The following is a 6,000-nucleotide window of genomic DNA, read 5'->3' as shown; positions in this document are numbered from 1 at the left end:
ATCTTGGTAAAAACTACACAGAATGAAACAGTAACAAAAAAAAAGAAAATATTTTTTACTGCTTACACTAAAAATGGGACTTGCGAACTGTGTTCTGTAAGGTGTTACAGAATCGGTTTTAGGATATTGAGCAAAATGTATTTCTTTATTACTTAAGTAAATATATTTTTGGAATTACTCAATGAGTTCGTCTAATAATTTTTTTCAGTGTACAGTTTTTAGAGTTTTTTTCTTTTATACAAGCTAATAATGTGGTGGAAATATATTTTACGCATTTTGACACGACTATCCAAAAAGGAGTGATATATTTTCAGGTTTTATGTTTGTATGTGATACATTTAATCTTTTGTGTACTTAGGCCACTTGTTGAAATTCGTGTATTTTTTGACGAAACAATGCATTGTTACATTAAGGAGGATTTAGGAATAGTCAATATAAATATGTACCGTAGGTATTTCGCATTATGAAATATAAGTGGCCTAACCACTTATATATTTCGACACTCCCGATAATTTCATAAGAACTAAACAATTGGAAGAAATGATATTGTTGTTGGCTACCACTTTCTTGATTGGTATGGTATTAAGACCTAAAATAATGTGACAAACATAACACATATTCAACACTTATTTCAACCAGATTCCCGATTCTAATATGTGAAAAACTTTCGTGAAATGCTTCGGTTTTCATATCAAGAGGTATCTTTAGCTAGTTTTGCTGTTGCTATAAAAAAAATACAATACTGGCCTTACCACGACTGCCTTAGCAGTGCCAAACTGACATATTCGCTAATATGCGAGTACGAGCGAGATGCATAGAAAGTAAATTACGCACACGCTAGCGAATATGCCAGTTTCAAACTGGTGGTAGCCGTACTATATTATATTTACGATTTGGAAAAACGAATCGCCTATTATGATTCATTTATGTTTTTACAAGTAGTTAATAGTAGTAGTAAGTTTTACAGGTGTCTCGACATTGTGTTGCTATAATACTATAGAAAATTAACCATGGTATTAAGGCCAGGGCACACTGGCTGCGTGCACGTGCGCTTATATGTTGGAGCCGTGCACGCTCACGTCACGCAAGCGGTGTGCCGTCTCTCATAAGGATCTGTATACTACAACGCGTACGTGCACGTCTACGCACACGCAGCCACTGTGCACAGGCCTATAATGTTCTCTTTACTCGCAATTCGCGCAGTTTTCCACAGACTCGGAAAGGCAACCATTGAATAGTTCATACAATCGGCGATAATACTGAATCCCACGCTATGGTTGGCAAATCACGTTATTTTTTTAATTGCTACTTTTATTCCTTGAAATTAATTCTATTTTTTTGAACTGCTGATTCAGACAAATATTTTCTAAAACTGCACTTGTTTGTTCTATGATTTCTGGAAACCAGAGCCCGTACCATTTGTCACTGACAGTGTCAAAACTGACATTTACGCTATCGAGAACGTAATTTACTTTCTGTACATCTAGTTTGCACAAATATGCGAGTACGAGCGAGATGTATAGAAAGTAAATTAGGTTCTCGACGGCGTTTATGTCAGTGCCAAACTGATGGTAGCCGTACAGGTTGTCAAGCAATAATTATTAACGCCGTTTTCAAGGGCGTTTTGTTAATAGTTACAGTAATGACTGTACCTATAATTTCAATACCACGTATCCAGAGATGTGACTTATTTCAAATACTTGTATTTAAAATGCAAAATACCTATTTTGTATTTTGTATTTAAATACCTTTTGAAGAAAACTATTTTGTATTTTATTTGAAATAGTTTTTGGGACCTATTTTCAAAATACAAAATACTTTATAGTAGGTAATGTAGGTAAGAGTTACAATCTCTTCTGATGTTACAATCCTGGCAACTCTCTCATTCTTTTAACATGGAACTGTTGAATCTGTTTAGTAACGTCGCACATGACCACAAGCGTAGCGAGTGGTTAAAAAAGTGGAAAGTGTTGCGAGGGTTTCAAGGTACAAGAGGAGAACAAACTTTTCTGCCCTGATGAAACACCAACGAGACGTTTTCATCACACTAACGAGAGGCATTATACTAGCTGTAAAACATTACAAATCTAAATTAATGCTTTTAAAAATTGTCCGTTATAAACCATCCATCCTTCCGGTTAATATGAGCAAACAACTAGAAATTTGCACTTTAGATAGAGGATGATTGACACACTGTTTTCAAAGAATAAAGAGTTTTTTCAATTCGGATATTCTGAGTAATACTTTTTAATTCAGACTAGGTATTCACTATTCAGAGTACCTTTTATCGCAAAGTATTTGTATTTTTAAAAAGTATTTTGAAAATACCTATTTCGTATTTTGTATTTTAAATACAAATTCAAAAACTATTTTGTATTTTGCATTTGAAATAGTATACCAAGGAAGTATTTGTATTTTGTATTTAAATACTTTTTATAAAGTATTTTTCACATCTCTGCACGTATCTCGCCTTCGGCTCGTCGTAAAATTGCGACCTGAGTCGTACTTTACCGCACCATTAAGACCGTTTTCACATTGTCCGATCCTATATCGAGTATATCGGATATCGGTTGGAACTTGGAAGTTCAACAATTTATGACATGGTGTGTTTTTCTGAATTTATTTATTCATTTAAGAAATCTTTATTGCTAAAAACACCTTAAAGCTGGAAACAAATTATCGGACGCGGCTGACGGACGCGGCTCACAGCCGCGACTTATAGGTACCTATCTAGATAATGAATATACACTGAACTGTGCAAACTATCGGAGGTAAGCCGTGGACGTAACCTTGAGCCGTCGGACATCCGACAGAAATCTGGCGCGCTGGATGTTCCTGACTGTGCACACTTTTATGTCGCGCGCGTCAGCCGCGTCCGATAATTTGTTTCCAGCTTAACGGCTTTATGGCCAAAGAAAGGCGCACTTCATTTCATGCCACAGGGCCCACAAGGCCCATATCTTAAAAAAAATTAGCAGCTGTCTTTGTCATCTGGGGCCACCCGATTTCAGATTGGCACTTCCTTAATTTCAAAGATTTTCAAACATGTCGGACTGATCATTTTTGTTTGTGTGCGCATATGTGTAGGCATAATGTTTGGTGTAGGCGGGTCGTTGCACGCCGTAGTACACGTACTACGATATTGCGGATGTCGGCCCTACGTCCGATATCAGATCGGACAATGTGAAAACGCTCTTATAGTACTTCCTTTTTTTGTTTATTCAATATTACAAACAATGTGGTTTTCTGCCAAACCACAGTGTGGTTTAATTTTATCACCGATAATATGAAATTTCTCGATGCAACATGTCCACAATAAATACCATAATTCTCATGGTTGCTTAACAACAGTTAATTATACCGGCAAAGTATTCACTGGTTTTTTTAATATCTGGGAATAATTAATTCAATTAAGCACCGGGTTAACAAGATAAGGTAACCACTCTCCAACTTTAACTTAATGTCCGTGATAATATACAAATATGCGTGTTGTAACACGTATAGCACATATAAATCTAGGTAAAGTCCGGAATAGCCCACTCGGGTCTGCTCGGGTCCTCTCGGGTCAGGCTCGGGTCGGCCTCGGGCCTACTCGGGTTTGGCCGAAGTAGACGGCTCAGTGGGCTCGTGCGCCGTCTGAAAATAAAAAAAATAGGTTACAACATCCATCGTCTAAATGTAAAACAGTCGTGGTTACAGATGTGAAAGTTGCGGAAACTTTCGATAAAGTTGGAAAAGTTCTCGGAAATTTCGGAAAATTTCACAGGACTTTCATTTTGGTAATGGAAAAACAAGTGCTTGCTCGAGCAATGATTTCCCGACACACACAAATTAGCTGGGACGACATCATGTGCCAAATTTCAGTAAACTCCCTGCTAAGCCGTAGCATGGTGACCGAAGAGCTGGCAGCTTCCTCGCACAACGTATTAGTATCGCAATACATCGAGGAAATGCTGCCAGCATCCTCGGCACCACGCCAAAGGGGCCCAATTTTTAATCTAAGTTGTTTTACGTGTATCTTAATGACGATAATTATATGACGTTCATAATGACACTCCCTCACTTCGTTCTGTTCAAGTCGGTGAAAAGTTAGCTTAGACGGACTCTACATAATTAGGGCCACTTGCACCATTCCACTAACCCGGGATTAAGCGGTTAAACCGTTAACCCAATGTCAAATTGTACTGGTAACCGTGGTAACTCCAGGTTTAACCGGTTAACCCCGGGTTAGTGGAATGGTGGAAGTGGCGCTTAGCCTGCTTTTGGCATATATCGACGATTCGACGAACAGTGCTCGCCTTCAAGATTTAAACCAGGAATGTGGATTCCTAAATGTTCGCATAACGGTTACGGTGTACCATCTTTAACACTGTTAACTAATATTAACCCGTGCACCTTATTGCAAACACTTAAGGTTCACCTAAGGTCAGTGAAGAGCGTTGCTGTTGTACCATCCGTCCTTATTAGACCAATCGTGTACCTTATTACGGTGAGATAAGGTCTATCAATGCTCATCAGTTCCTCTTAGTTCGTCCAGTGGCACGCACACACCCTAGTTCAGTCATATTTTTTACCGAGCAGTTTGCAATGTAGTGATGCCATCGTGGATTGGCTCTTGCCTTATCTTTCTATATCTGAAGGGTTCCTAAACTTTCTAACATAACTTTGGGAACAAATCAAATTATTCAATATTTGTATGTTTTGTGTACACTAGTATATATAAAATATAAACTGAAATATATGTCATATACTAAAGGAAAAGGGACAAAGCCCCCAGCGGCAGAGGTCTAGAAAACAAAGCACCTATCAATAAATTAACCATACATTTTGTGTAGAGAACTTGGCAGTTTGTCTTAATGTCCTCAACCGTTATTAAATTAATCATTAATTTAATTGTTTTTTTAGAATAGGTCGAATGACACATTATCTGACACAGACAGATGCGGGAAACTACAAAATACTATTAAAATACTTCAGCTAATTTGCCAAAAAGTATGTCTCCCGAAGTAGAAAAATTATGACCCCATTAACATCTATCAATCTGCAAACATAAAATTGTAACTTAATTTAGTCGTTTAACCATTCATAGGTGGTCAAAAATCGAGAGTTCAAACCTCGGTTGTGCTGTATATACCTAGACTATAGAACTGAAAAAATCGTTCTCGAAAAAAATGCAAAAAGATAACTAAAAACTCGGTGAGGATCCTTATCAATCATAGGTATTATACACAGACAAAAAGTTAAGGGTTCGATTTCTACCAAATACCGAATCGGAAAGGAGACAAAATCTACTACCACATGAACCACATCAACCAAAATGTATCCACAAAAGTGAAAAAGAACTAACGCCAAAATAATGAAGGATGAACCCTAAGGCCTGTGCACACCGGCTGCGTGTGCGTGACGTGTACGTGCGCGTGCAGCGTTGTAGTACTTGTAGTATACAGATCCTTATGAGAGACGGCACACCGCTTGCGTGACGTGTGCGTGTGCGGCTCCAACATTTTAGCGCACGCGCACGTGCACGTCACGCACACGCCGGTGTGCACAGGCCTTAAAGCGAATACTATAGATACTATCAGACGATCCGATCCGTATCGCGCAGTAGGCCAATGTCCGCCGACCCCACACCGGACCGGATCGCGCGCAAAATAAAAAGTAAACAATTAACTGCTGCAACAATGTTGCAAACCAGTCGCGGGGGACGGACTCGGCCGTCATTATTTTAAATCGACAGTTCCTGTACGGCATAGACTAGGAATCCTCTAGACGGAGTTTAGCGCAATTATTTCACGAAACCGATGCTGCCAAAAATACTGGGGTGCGGGGGGCGAGGTGAGCGAGTCCCGTGCCGTGATTGGTCCGTTCAAAGACACGGACGTCACACAACGTTGACTCGAAAATGGAGTAAAACTACCGTATATTTGTGGCAGAGGGGGTAGCGCTACTATACTCAGTCTGGAGGATGTCTTGTCTGTGCTGTACGGTGACACGTTATAA

At 39.0% G+C, this 6,000-nt stretch overlaps 1 protein-coding gene across 1 annotated transcript in view; it reads right to left on the bottom strand.

Moving 5' to 3' along the window:
- Positions 1-3,214: 3,214 nt before the first annotated feature.
- LOC134655722 (protein doublesex-like) overlaps positions 3,215-6,000 on the bottom strand; it is a 261,764-nt gene continuing 258,978 nt past the window's right edge. Inside the window, exon 4 of the mRNA XM_063511185.1 lies at positions 3,215-3,636. The gene's annotated coding sequence lies outside the window, so the exon portion shown is untranslated. The remainder of the gene's footprint in view (positions 3,637-6,000) is intronic.

The sequence above is a fragment of the Cydia amplana genome, chromosome 17, assembly GCF_948474715.1.
Source record: "Cydia amplana chromosome 17, ilCydAmpl1.1, whole genome shotgun sequence".
NCBI lineage: Eukaryota > Metazoa > Arthropoda > Insecta > Lepidoptera > Tortricidae > Cydia > Cydia amplana.
Note: the sequence above shows the minus strand (reverse complement) of the source record. Positions and strands in the feature narration are given on the sequence as shown.